The sequence below is a fragment of the Amphiprion ocellaris genome, chromosome 19 (assembly GCF_022539595.1).
Source record: "Amphiprion ocellaris isolate individual 3 ecotype Okinawa chromosome 19, ASM2253959v1, whole genome shotgun sequence".
Classification (NCBI taxonomy): Eukaryota; Metazoa; Chordata; class Actinopteri; family Pomacentridae; genus Amphiprion; species Amphiprion ocellaris.
Window position 1 is genome coordinate 23217784 of NC_072784.1, and position 13736 is coordinate 23231519.

A 13736-nucleotide genomic window follows, 5' to 3' on the forward strand; every position below is an offset into this window, starting at 1 on the left:
ATTTACAACTGCTTGGCTTATGTTGTTGAACTGGGCAACGTTGTCAAAGCAAATACTTGAAATCTGGACTACATGTAAAACATCTCATTTTCAGGATTCAACTATTATAGTTTACCACATTACTGCTTATCAGCTTCCTCTTGTTCTCTGAGAGACTTTGTGTCACTGGACATGTAAACCCCTCACTGTCCAGCAAATCTCTCTGTCTTTATGTCAGTCTGAACTTTATGTTAAAAATGCTTAATGTACAGTTTAACAAGACAGTGCTAAAGAAACACAAGAAAAGCACCCAGAGAGCGCAGTACTCCACTAAGGCTGCTCAATTGACATATCATTTCCGACGGATCAAATCTTTAATAAAAAAATGACCTTGTGCTGAGCACAGGCATGTGTTATGCATGTGCATGTTATGTATGGATACTGAATTGCATGTAAATTACTCTTACAAAGGTCTGTTGATCATTTCATCACTTTTGGCAAACCTTTGTTTTGCGAGCGTTAAAATATCCGTTCCCTCCATGCTTTTATTTTGAAGGTGTATTTTTAATGTAATGGGCATTTATTTTGTCACCATTCCAGTGGCACAGGAAGTGTTTATCTAAGAAGCGGTTTCTTGACATGACAAAGATGCTGAAGGGGGGGTGAAGAGTCCGAAAATTCAGGTAAAGATGAAAGAAAATGGTTCCACGCTGTTGCTGTCTAGCAAAGGATGTGTCTAAACTTATAAAAACCTTGCTGGAATGGGGACAAGCTCTTACGGTGTTTCCTGAAGAAAGCAGTGAAGGACAGAAAGGTGAATTTGTGTTCAAAATAAGGCTGACAGCTGAACGTAAATAAAGGCTTTGTGAAACATCAGGAGCTTCACCATTGTCTTGCTGGGAATTGCTACATTGCATGACCTAAATATGTAGCGGGCAGCAGGAATTGATGGGACTCAGAAACACCCCACAGTGTAATCATTTGCTCCATGTATGATTTCCAACTGATAAATCACAATTTGTAGTAGGATCGCAATCATGTGATCGTCAGCAGGTAACTGACACAGTGTTCACATGTTGTCATGTTATGTCTGGCAATGGGAAATCTCACTTGGTCCTTGTGTCATTTCTGACCTTCCCTGCCATTAGTCCGTTTTTGAGTAATGTATCTCATGGACAGACAGACAGATTCACAGACCAACGCAGGGCCGGAGTGGGACTCATTTTCAGCCTGGAGTTTCATGCCTCAGACCGGATTACTTTAGATCACGACCTATTATTATTATTATTAAAATAATGTAATTATAACCTTACATGTTAAGTCTACAATAGCGCACTGTTCTGTAATGCCTTGTAATTCTGTGTATTTTTCTAAAATATTTCCAATTCAATGCAAGTAAGGGTTGCTTCACAATGTGGATTTATTTCAACAAGAGTGCACATCTCCAACATTATTCTTTACAACAATATCAGAATCTATATTCTATTAAAATAAGTGTTCACAGATATCAATCTAAACATTAAAAATAAAATAAAATAATAAATAAAAATATGTGTGCCTTCTCCTCGCCACCCTTGCTCGTTCTATTTTCCATCTTTCAAACACCTCTGACCATGTGCACCTACGTGTTACATCAGGGTGCGCCTGCAAAAAAATAGAAAAAAGAGCTGCCAGTGGAGGTGGCCCAGGGACCGCTGCAGCAGTATTGGCGATCAGACCAGTGCCATAACTGAACACCGGCCCAAAAAAAACAAAACAAAACAAAAAGTGAACACTGGCCATCGCGGCCCAAACATCAGACCGGCCCACTGGGAATTGTCCCGGTCCTTCCGATTAGCCACTCCGGGCCTGAACAAACGTACACCAATTGTCACATAACTCCACCGTTCCTTGGTGGAGTAAGGAGAAATATGGTGCCTTCTAGGAGAGTGTGATGTTTGGCTCAAAAGTTGATGCCCTTCTGTGATGTGTAACAGTACCCAGATATTAAAGTTTCTTTACCTTACCATATAGGCAACTTGGCAATGCTGATGTTATACTAACATTTTATGTCATAGCACCATCTTCTAATGCCAAGATGCAGACATACTAATAATTTTTGCTTTGTGGGAAAGCTGGTGCAGCATGCATGGCTGGGATCTTGAGGGATTCAAAGATGAGAATATATATACCGTAATCATAATTTAGATAACATATGTTCCCCTGCTTCTTCTCTAGACCATGATGAGGTGGTAGGATGTCAGACCTCTGAAAGAAAGCTGGGCGATAGAGGAGACGAAGGGGAACAGATTAAGAAGAAGAGGGGATAGAAGGTACTGGTGCTAAGAGAGATTCAAAGACATCTACCATGCATCATGCCAAGTATTAAGCTGAGGCATACAGTCTATGACCTCACTGCTGTACGGAGAGGTAGAGCTGTTCGACAATCTCACTGCATCAGCCTCTCCACTTTTGTGGTTTTGTTTGGGATCAAAAAAGTCCAAAAGAAGCACAGAACATGGAGGTGGGCTGGCAGCCCAAAAATGAGTCGAAGTCGGCCAAGTACTTGTGGTCGTCTAGTCGGGTCAACATTGGTCAAGGCAGAACGTCGCCCCATCCATCCAGCAAACAAGGCTTACACTGGCTTGTGTCATGACTGTGTCACAAGAGAGAAACCCCTCTTTCTAACCCCAAACACTTAGACACAGTCTGTGAAACCCCTTTGGACTGAGCTGCCATGCTACAGTGTTGGCGCAGAAGCTGGAGCCAGAACAAGGATCATAGCCAACTGGCTATTGAGGTGAAACCACTGCTCTAACCCTGCACTAATGTGAAAAGTAAGGCTGCATGTGAGAGCAAAGGGAAGGACCTTTTTGGGATTAAGCAACAGTACTCTTAGTGGATAAACTAAACCAGTGATAGAATATATCCTCCTGAGAGACAAATGGAAAAAAAAAGACAAATATCTTATAAATGAGTTGCATTTACAGTATGTTTTAGATATAAATGAGAGTGGTATGGTTAAAGGCCATCCTAATTGACAAAATAAAGTGGACATAGTTTCTGCCATCTTCTCTGACTTGTAACTGCTAATTTCATGACTGTTGACATTGTTGTCTAGTTTACAAGCAAAACAGTAACATTTAATTTGTACAAGTCATCTAGTTAATAAAGTTACAGTTATAGTAAAGTATAAAGTATTGTTTTTTCCTTGAAAATATTGTATACCTATTTTTGTAGCTGCTTTTAAAATATTGTTTTGCAACCTGCCAGCTGTGTGCAGTGGGTCTTGTCACTGTGTGTGATGTATAGAAAAAGAGATGTTAGGCTGTGCAGGTGTGAATTGATTTGTAGGTTTGAGAACATTGATGGGAAAAGTGGTAGCATTGCTGTCCTACTTGCATTAGAAAGCCCTGTCTCTCTTTGTACATTTTAATCTTCTCCCACAGAGCTGAACTCTGTCCAGCAGGTCTATCTAGGTCTGGTAAGAATGCTAAACAGTCCCAGGTGCTGTCAGAGCTACGCTAATACAGTAGCCCAACCTAGACTGCAAGACCTTCCGTTTCACCTCAAACTGCAGAAAACCCTCACTCAAAGGCCCCTTGATACTACTGAAGTGATGTATTTAAATTTGGATAACCTTTTGCAATCACATCCCATCATGTATTGTATCTACATGTCATTTGTACACAATGAATCTCAGTGACATTGCAAAGTTATATGGAATGAGATTGTTTTGTCTGGTTAAGTCTTCTGTAAGCTTCAAACAAGGGATTGCGCAATGCTTGCTGCCAACCATTAAAGCAATAGACACAAGATTAATTGGACAAAAGGATGCCAAACCTGAAACCAGTTTAGATAAATGTGTTGTCTTTTGTAAATCCTGATCTTGCTGATCCAGTAGAGTTAAGATCTTTACCTGGACTTTACAATACTTCCTGATTTTGTTTGAGGAGTGTTGTGTGTCTACTTGATAAAAATTACATGGCAGAACTAACCTGACTTTTGGTTGGAGTTGCTGGTGTGAAATGGCATACATAGTTTTAATCCTCAGCAGTTTAAAATAGCATGTGCTCTTAAAACATAATGCTGTGCAGCTACTGACTTTAATTCTTCATCAGCATTGTGCCTGTCAGGTGTTGGTATTTGGCAATAGAGGCAAATTAGGGTCCATACTGCCCACACGGGCATTTGCCAGCTGTGTGAGGGTAATGTGGTTGCATGGGCTGGTAAAAGGACGGGTACAGTGCCTACATGCCTGCATAATGGGTTTACAGAGGCCAGGCTTAGGAGACAAGGGAAGGAGGAGGAAGAGAAGTAGGAGATGATGGGCTATGATAAATCTCTCATACAGTACACTAGACTCTACCACCATGCTCTGCATATACCATAAATATGCCATACGCTTATGCACAACTGCATAACAAGAACAAGTACAATAACATGTAATCTCCTCCATATCACTTCCATTACAGTCCATCCTGTGATCATACGCTGGCATAAACTCCTCTCTATCTCACCTACAACCCTGCTGATCACGTCTAACCCTTATCTCTCCTTCATCCTCCTTTCTGTCTTCCTGTCAAGTTAAAGGGTCCGCCTTCCATGAAACCACTGGATGTATACAGAAGACAAAATGTCTTGGTGACATCATTGTTTACACATGCTACTATTACCACATTACCCAAAATTCTTTTCGACAGTGTCATTATCTCACCTGGCATCAGGCCATAATTTGTTGCCCGTGTTCCTTGCCACTTCATCCTGTTCAGATACACAAGCATGTACGTGCATACACCTCTACCCTGGAGACAGCCAAAATCTGCAGCAGGCAGCACTGTGAGAACATGTCACTGCATATCCACTTTCTTAGAGGCCATTTTGACTTGTTTAGCTTGCCTAAACCTGAGCAGAGGAGACAGTAAAAAGCTGCTCTGCCTGCGTTTTTCAAATATGGCGGTAATCTTTTTGATATCAATTTACATCACCATGTGAAGAAATACAAAGGGAATGGTACACATCTCCTTCACACATTCAGTTTTAACACACAAAGTATGTCACTATGCCAAGTGGATTCCACCTCACAGCTGCAACTCTGCAGATTTTGGCCTGCCTTGGAGATACAAATCACCAGCACAGACTCTTAAAGACAGACACAGAAAAAAAAACCCACCAGTCTCAAAAATATTAGAATTGAATGTTGTAGGAGACACATCTCTATTCCAACACAATTTGGTAATTTCCTCAAACTTTTTGTATCTTTCTTTCCCAACCAGAACTATATCTCTTCATTTTACATGGACAAGTCCACAGTTTCTTTTCTTTCCAACCTTTTGTTGCTACCTTACAGGGTCAGCCACAGGCTGACCGATGTCATTTGATTGAGAGGATTGATTTGTGTCTCTATCAGTAGCCATCTTATTCAGCTACTGTTTGTTTTTCAACCCTCATAGAGACAAGATGCTTGTCAGCGCTCATACATGACATCATAAGTGAGTGAGAGGCAGCTCATTAGAGCTTGAGTTTGTAGGGAGGTATGACAGAAAGAGAAGCACAGAGACTGAGCAAAAAAGTCACTGGGGATACAGAGCACACAGTAGGCCATGAGTTATGAGGATATGAAACATAAGCTCCCTTTTAAAGCAGAGTCGTACTGAGAGAAGCCATACAGAGAGTAAGGTAGAGGTCTTTGGTTCCCTCTGTCATCTCTTTCATAGCAAGGATCCATCCATATCCCTTTAACAAACAAAAGGATATGTCTAATCATGCAAGCCATATTAAAAAGTGTTTGTATGTGCAGGTACATTAAAAAAAATGCTTTTTTTTTCCAGGAAAGATGAAGTTGGTGTTTGGTTAAATTTATACTCGTAGTACACAAAGGCATCTAAAATTATGCCATTCAGCACAGTCATAATATACCATAATATACCTTTGTTATCTCAACATGTCAATCTTACATTATTGCCTTTTTTTCAAATGTTGTCAGACTTGATTACTGAGTGATGAGTGAGTTACCAAGGAGGAATTAGACAGAACATGAAAAACAAGTATCATTTCCTGTCTGCCATGGGAGGTTTAACTAATAAAGAACAATAAAGCCCAAGTGTTCAAGCACTGTTGGCAAATATTTATTAGGGTTGATTTCTCAGAAATTGTTTGGCTATGTGTGCATGTGGATGTCCTGTCTGGCGTTATGCAGAGTTACAGGTTAGAGGAGGAGGGTAGGGGGGTGAGTGAAGTACTGCATAATGTTGCACTGCAAGGAGGCAGTGGGTGGTAGAGGTGGAAGTGCACTGGAGATAATCCCCGGCTTTTGCCCTAAGTCCTGTGCACGCTGGGCAGATCAGTGGCTGAGGGAGGGGTGGTGCTACCCTGTGGCAGTCACCCAGCCCCAAGCCTTGCACCTGACCAGCCTGGCAGCCCTGCAGGCCTGGAAACTCAGTTTTTAACTTCAGTCAGAAGCTTCTGAACAGTCTAGCTGAACAGACTTTGGGCCTGCTGTTGGTGTGAGTGTGTCCTAAACTGCCCCTGTCAACTAAGCATGCAATGAATTTTTTGCTCATATCCAGGGTCCATTTCTTGGTCAAATCTTGTTTTGTCACCACATTTACAGCTTTATATTTGTAAATGAGTGCTTGAGGCAGGTAATAATAGCTATTGTTACTACTGAGTAAAAAAAAAGTGTCCCATGTATCAATAAGAAGGACAGAGAGGGTCAGTGGGTTAATGTGTTCAGTATGGGTATGAGTTTGGCCCAGGGGAGAGATGAAGCTAGGAGGTTAGCCCAGGGGTCAAAAGGTCTAGTAATCTCAGAGCACTACTACAGGCTGAGCCCCGATTCAGCTGGAGACCCTAAGGAAAGACTACTTCAACCCACACATCACCCTGCATGCAGTGGGGAGCACCAGCTGTTCAGAGGAGCAAAAGAGGAAAGGATGGAGGGAGAGGCAGAGAGGGAGCTCAGCTGACAGGATGTGCTGCAGTCCCAGGACACCATTTCACTCCCATCCATCCCACACTCTGTGTTTGTTATCAATCATACTAAGCACTTTTTATGTTCATTTTGAGCTATCCTCCCCCCATACAAAGAAAGTTTTAACATTTTTATACAGTGTTATAAAACAGCCATAAATAATGTCTTTCAATGGCTTTAAATGATAGCAATTTCTGAAATAGTTCTGGATGTGAAACCGAAGAGACATTGCAGCCCCCCGCCCCCCAGTGGCAATAAACTTTGTCTCTTCCTCAGCTGATCGTAACCTCTTGATAACCCCACCACCACCGCTGTTATTACGGCCATCACGCTAATCATGTGATATGCGAACCTTGGCTCCAGCTGTGAAGCCACAGCTTCACACCCATGTCCACTGCCTTGAGGAGTGACTCCAGCATACCCCGGTTGTAAACACATAAACAAGAATTAAGCACATTGCTATACTGGAGGGATTCTTGAGATAACTACAATGACTTTCCCCAGTCTGCACCACAAAGATACTGTCACAGCCCCATATCTGTTATACAGAATAAGTCCATCTCTTGCTTTCCCTCTCACAAGGGAGCTCCTAGGGGCCACAAAGGAATTCAGAGGTTGAAATATAAGAAGACTGTATTAAAACAGGATGGCTTGACATAACTAAGGGGCATTTAATGGTATTAGTCTGAATTTGCTTGTGGTCTCTTACATCTTGTCTTTAAACGTTAAGTAAAAGTTACTTAACTGAGGGTGATAAAAGGCTAATTAAATGGTAGCCATGCTGCTTTCTTACAGCACAGAAAAGCCGAATATGGATGAAATCCAGTTAGAGCGTCTTTGTAGACTAAGTGTGAATTCTTATTTGCATTATATCTCACGAGAAATTGGACCTGAGCCCAGCAGGTGCCAAATTACAACAACCTGCAAAGATGACAATGCCATTCAAGCTGTTTCAGGTGGAGATGGGACAATTTGCTCATAGCCATTCTCAGGAGGATTTGATGCGGGAATGCTTTTTTATTCACCAGTGAGCACAATGAAACTTCACATAAAGAGGTGAATCATTCCAAGCAAGGAATCATATTAAAACACACCTGACAGAAGCACGCAAGCAAGCAACACATGCACAATTAGTGGGTTTTGTATTTTCTCAAGGCTGTGACACACACAGGTCTCCAATTCTGATCCTGAGTTAACTGTTGGAAAAATCTGCACACATCAGGCACCCAGTCTAAAACACTACTCAGTGTCAGAGATTGATGTGTGTTCCTGCAGGCCACAGAAAACAAAAACGTGCTTCAGCATATGAGTATGTGACACAAAACATCCATATTCAGGACTTTTGGGTTGAAAGAGGGGGAGGTAGAGGGTATAGCACTTAACTTTGTCTGATCAGGTTCTATTCTGTTTTGTGTGTTGCCATTGACATATGCTACTGCTGCATTTTAGTCTAGAACCCTTACTGAGTGGAAGAAGGCCAGTGCAATGCTTTTCTCTGCTTTTCAATGCTTTTTACTGTGTGTGTGTGTGTGTGTGTGTGTGTGTGTGTGTGTGTGTGTGTGTGTGTGTGTGTGTGTGTGTGTGTGTATATATATATACATACACATATACTTATATTTAAACTGTACATTAATTTAATAGCATTGGACTTTTTTGGAGTAAATGCTTTTCTTTGATTTGATGTGACCCTCACTTAGAGTGAACTGTTGGGTTTTCTTTTTATTGTTTTTGCAAGTGGTGTGTCTACTTTGATGACTTGAAAATTAGTCCATTATTTTTCATTTGAACAAAAAATAATATGCAAATTAGATCATAATTGAACATGTTGCTCATCTTGCTGACGTGCGCGCTGCACTCAGAATGCAAACATAGTATGTCCTAAAGCATTATGAACAGTTTTGTTCCTAGAGCTTTTGAAGAAGTAAGAAGTTTCAAGTGGGGAAAGGAATATTCTGGGGACTCTGATAAGATCACACAACATCAACTTTTCTGGGCTACATTTCAAGCAGGATGAACAGGAGGACAAAGCTGCCTTTGAAATACAAACACAAGAGAAGAAAAACCCTGAGTCTGCAGTATTTTGAACATCATCTGTGTCAAGATAAAAGCAGGCCTAAATCTGTGTCAGATTTCTGCATACGGTGCAGGTTGAAGCTGATCTTTAGCATCTTTGGTATTATTATCAACCATTATTCACATGAAAATAAAGTCTTACTAGAGTCAGTGTAGTGCTTATTATCATTGTAGTGTTTGATTTAGCTAATTTCTCTCTTTTCAGCATGTAATATAAACACTGGTCTAAGGTGTGTAGCACAATCCCTCATAGAAAGTTGGAAAGGAATGAATGGTGTTGATTTTTTTCCCCCTATCTGTTATGGCCTTGTCTGTGTGCAAATATGGCTGTCCAACTGTTATCCTGGCGTAGATGCATGTGCAGTGGGGTGAAACAGCTGCATCATGTGTGTGTTGGTGCTGAGGGCTTCACTGACTGTATAAACAGGGGATCACTACCCTCAGAGCTGATGGCTATCGACCCGTCCAGACACAGGAATGACAGGCCTTATCTGGCACAGTGATTGGCTATGTGAGATACACACTGTGGGTGTATGCAATACCTACAGCAAAGTTTTTAGCAGATCTGTGCTCAGACTTTAAGCAGAAAGACACAGGAGAAACCACAGTGCCACTATATGAGCAACACACCACTGCCATTTCGTTAGTACTATCATTGTGATAGATAGCCGTGAGAGTTCTTCTTGTTCGTCACCCCTATGCCAGCTTTACACATCAGGAAACGAAATTCAAGTGCTGCATGCAAAAAGGAACTTTGTGTGTGTGTGTGTGTGTCAAGGGTCACTCCTTTCCCTGACTAAACAATTCCTGCAGTGTGGAAGGCAGCAAGGTTACAGAGCAAAAAAAAAAAAAAAAAAAAGGAGCTATCCTGATATATGTTGTGATCACATCTGACAGCTACACAAGGTGAATGCAGTCATTGAACATTTGGATTGACATCATCAGAAATCAGAAAGCTGCTTAATGGAATTATTTAGTTTTTTGGGAATTCATGCAGTTTTATGCTCAATGATAGAGTGGTTGTAGTGTTGTGTGTAATATTTTTGGGATATACATAATGAGTCTGTGCTATGGGAAGTTACAGAAACAGACAAAGTGCTTTGACGTTTTTTTTAATCTGCAGAGGTAATAAAAGAGATACAGAAGCAAGAGATAAAGAAAAAGTGCAGCAAAGTATCTTTAACCTTTTTGTAGATAAAAATCCTCACTGTTATTTTGCAGAAAGACATTCTGTACACTACAAATGTATATATTCTACTCAATTAGTGTAAGTAAGTTCAGCAATTCAGGAGTGACTTCCTACTCAACTGTCTCTCATCATCAGTTTAATCTATGATTCAAAAAGGTTTGGCAAAAGTTTGATAACATGAGGATGTGTAAAGCAGATCAGAGAATGTCACAGGTCTTTGCATTATATTGTTTCTGGGCATTTCACATTATATCGATTTAACGCTGATAACTAGAACTGATTAGAAATTTCAGCAATTGGTAGATTTGTTTTCACATCTTTTCATCATGTGGAAAATTTCTTTCTGGCTGCTTCACATTAAGACATCATTTGTCTCTTGACAGGTTGACACCATCTGTCTAAATTCACCAGAAGCATAATGACACATCTCTATCCGACAGTGTTTTCCTATGTAAACTCCAGAACATCCCCAGACCTTCTAACGAAGTGCTGACCTGACCTTTGACTTCATCTTCCTTTCACAGAGAAAAGAACTGAGCAACGCTGTCAGTGAAAACACATCTCTAAAAGTTTCAGTGTCTTCCATTTAAGTCTAACCATTCCTCTTTGCCAATCAGTAAAGTTCAAGCCACTAAAAGTTGCTGTAGCGAATCTCCCTCTGCTGGAAAACCTTCAGATTTTCCCATGACAAAAAAAGGGGAGGAAATAAAAATAATTTGTCATCATTTTCCTCTGTTGGACAGATCTAGCTCTGCCAGTTGGCAAAAGTTCAAACGTGGCGTTCAGTGAGCTGGGAGTGACGTTCTCTTCTAGAGGGGACAACCCAGAGTGTTTGAGGTGGTCTCTTAGCCTGAATTCTGAATCCAGCAGTGAAATGGCCTGTCTGAGTGCTGGCATCCTGGACTTGAGAACATCTAGCATGCCCCTTTGTTTCACACAGACAGCAAATGCAATGCATGAATTCTTTTACTCTGTCACACATATATACTGTACTTTCACAAGTAATGCGTTATTAGATATGTCTTTAGGAGGAAAAGTACTCAACAACAAAACTGTAAATTAATCTGAAATCCTTCAGTATGAAAAATGAATTACCTCAGACTGTAAGGGAGTAAAAGCTCTCACCCATATGTGCGATCTGAAACATGGAAGCAAAGTGAGAAATGGCTTTATTTACAGATAGTTTTCATGATCACTGCATTCACATTTGGTCATGCACTGTATAGTTCATCAGTCTATAAATATTTCTTTTCCTGTAATCACTTCTCCAGAGACCAGACAGGGAAATGCTGCTCTGAATCAAAATGTGCTTGCTCATAAGGTCAAGCTCGCATCATCTTCGCCAAAATTGAAAGTAAACCCACGTTACTTTCTATATCACCGCCTTGCTTCCCCTTGCTCTCAGTGCAACCTTCTCTGATGCACCATCATTTCCATCTTGGACAGACCCTCCCCCACACCCCTTCTTTCTGCCCAACCCCATGCCCAAAAACTCTCCCACACCCACTTGCCCCCACCCCTTGCCTTGCTACTGCCTCTCTGCATTGATGCTGATAATTACCACTGAATGGATCTGCAGATTCCCATGGATGTCAGTAGAGCCTTTGGCCTGTTCTGTTGCTTCCCTCCTCCTTCTCCTCCTCATCCTCTCCTGCTTCCCGAGTCTCCCCTTCTCCTTCTCAATGAGGATTAGGAGAGGGCGAGAGAGGCGAGGGATGAAGAGGGTGAGAGGGTGCTTGCCCAGGCCTCAGACTGAGGGATGGTTTGCCATGCAACTGCCTCATCTATGTTATCTTGCCAATCAAGGCTGTCACCATGAATAAACCCACAACTCTGCTATGGGTTTTATGATTTTTGGGAAGTACATAACTTTCATGTCACTATACATTTGCACCTGATGTATTGATAAAGTTCTTACTTGGGAAAATACAGTCATAATAAAGTCAAGGTGAATCCCATGACACATTAGAAAGTGAAAACCTGTTGGAAAATAGGTTGCCTCCATAAAGAACAATTGTAGAAAATACAGAGAGAAGGCAAAGTAGCAGATTCCCACCATTTCTCCTGTGCAAGCAAAGCTGAGTGGATCGACGTCATGGTCACTGGGAGCCCACGCATCCTCAGCATGCCAGAGTTAACCGATACCCTGTCAACGTTCATCCAAGCTCAGAAACCCACTAAAGCTATGATTTCTTCCAAGGAAGTCTAAGGAGTGGCTTACCCAGTACACCACAGTTAATCACATCACACCACAGGGAATGGCAAGAAAGGGAAAGCATGAAAACTGAAGAGAGGGACACTTTAAAGTGGGTAAGGGACTTAGCATGATGGACAAGATAAAGACAGAAAGCTGAATGGGAAGAGCATAAAGAGAAAGTTATCTTATGTTGACCATTTAAACCATTATGGACCAGCACAAGCACAAGCATGCGTCACACATGACTTTAATGCAATATGTAACATTTAACATGAAGCATGGACCTCCTCCAAGACCAAGTGGTAATTGTGTCATTTTTTCTTTGGACACGGCTCCAATTTGAGGAAATGGTTTGGAGTGTGCTCAAAGGCATCCATGCTGCAGGAGTGTTTGGAACCAACAAGGTTTGGCTCTGGGCTGGATGTCAACCTCACTTCAAATTATCCTCATTAATGACAATTCCGGGGGGAAATGGCCATTTGTATGTGTGTGACACTCTGCTGCACAGGGCCTGTAATAGACTTGGATACACACCAGTGTGAAAAGTGGCATTTATTAGTCAGGGTCACAGATTGTACTGAGCTGAGCTAGGCAGCCAGTGACTGATCTTCTGGCTCTAATACTGTGGGAGAGCTCAGGATTTTTTACTTGATGTTTTAGAACAATGATATGTGGACCACCCCAGATACTGCCCCCCTTTAAAATTGTGACATAACTGGGTGAAAAAGAAGTATATCTGCAAAAATATGTTTAATTTGGTTCCTTATCTTGGACTTATTTATATATATATGTATATATATATATATATGTATATATATATATATATATATATATATATATATATATATATATATATATATATATATATATATATATATATATATACACACACATATATATGTATATATACATATACATACATACACACACACACACACACACATATATATATATATATTTTTTTTTAATTTAATTTTAATTTTTTTATTTAATTAAAAAAAATTTTTCCAAGTGTGACAATAAACCTGACTCAGTGTGGTTCAAACAGGCATGAACAATAATTCAATAATTTAAGAAAATTACTCATGACTTACAGGTTGCACATAAGCACACATCCTGCCCTCAAGTGCCTCATTTTCCATCCCACATTTTCTACTGCAGAAACTTACATCAATACTCCATGTAGATGAGAGGTCAAATGAAAAAGGAACCCATCACTATATCCAAGACACTGTTCCACATCCCTCCTCTTCTTCCTGTCTCCCCGTTATCATCTCAAATACAAGAGAAATGCTGCCTGAGTTGATTATGGATAGCCAAGCTGCAATATACTGCCAAGTCTAGCC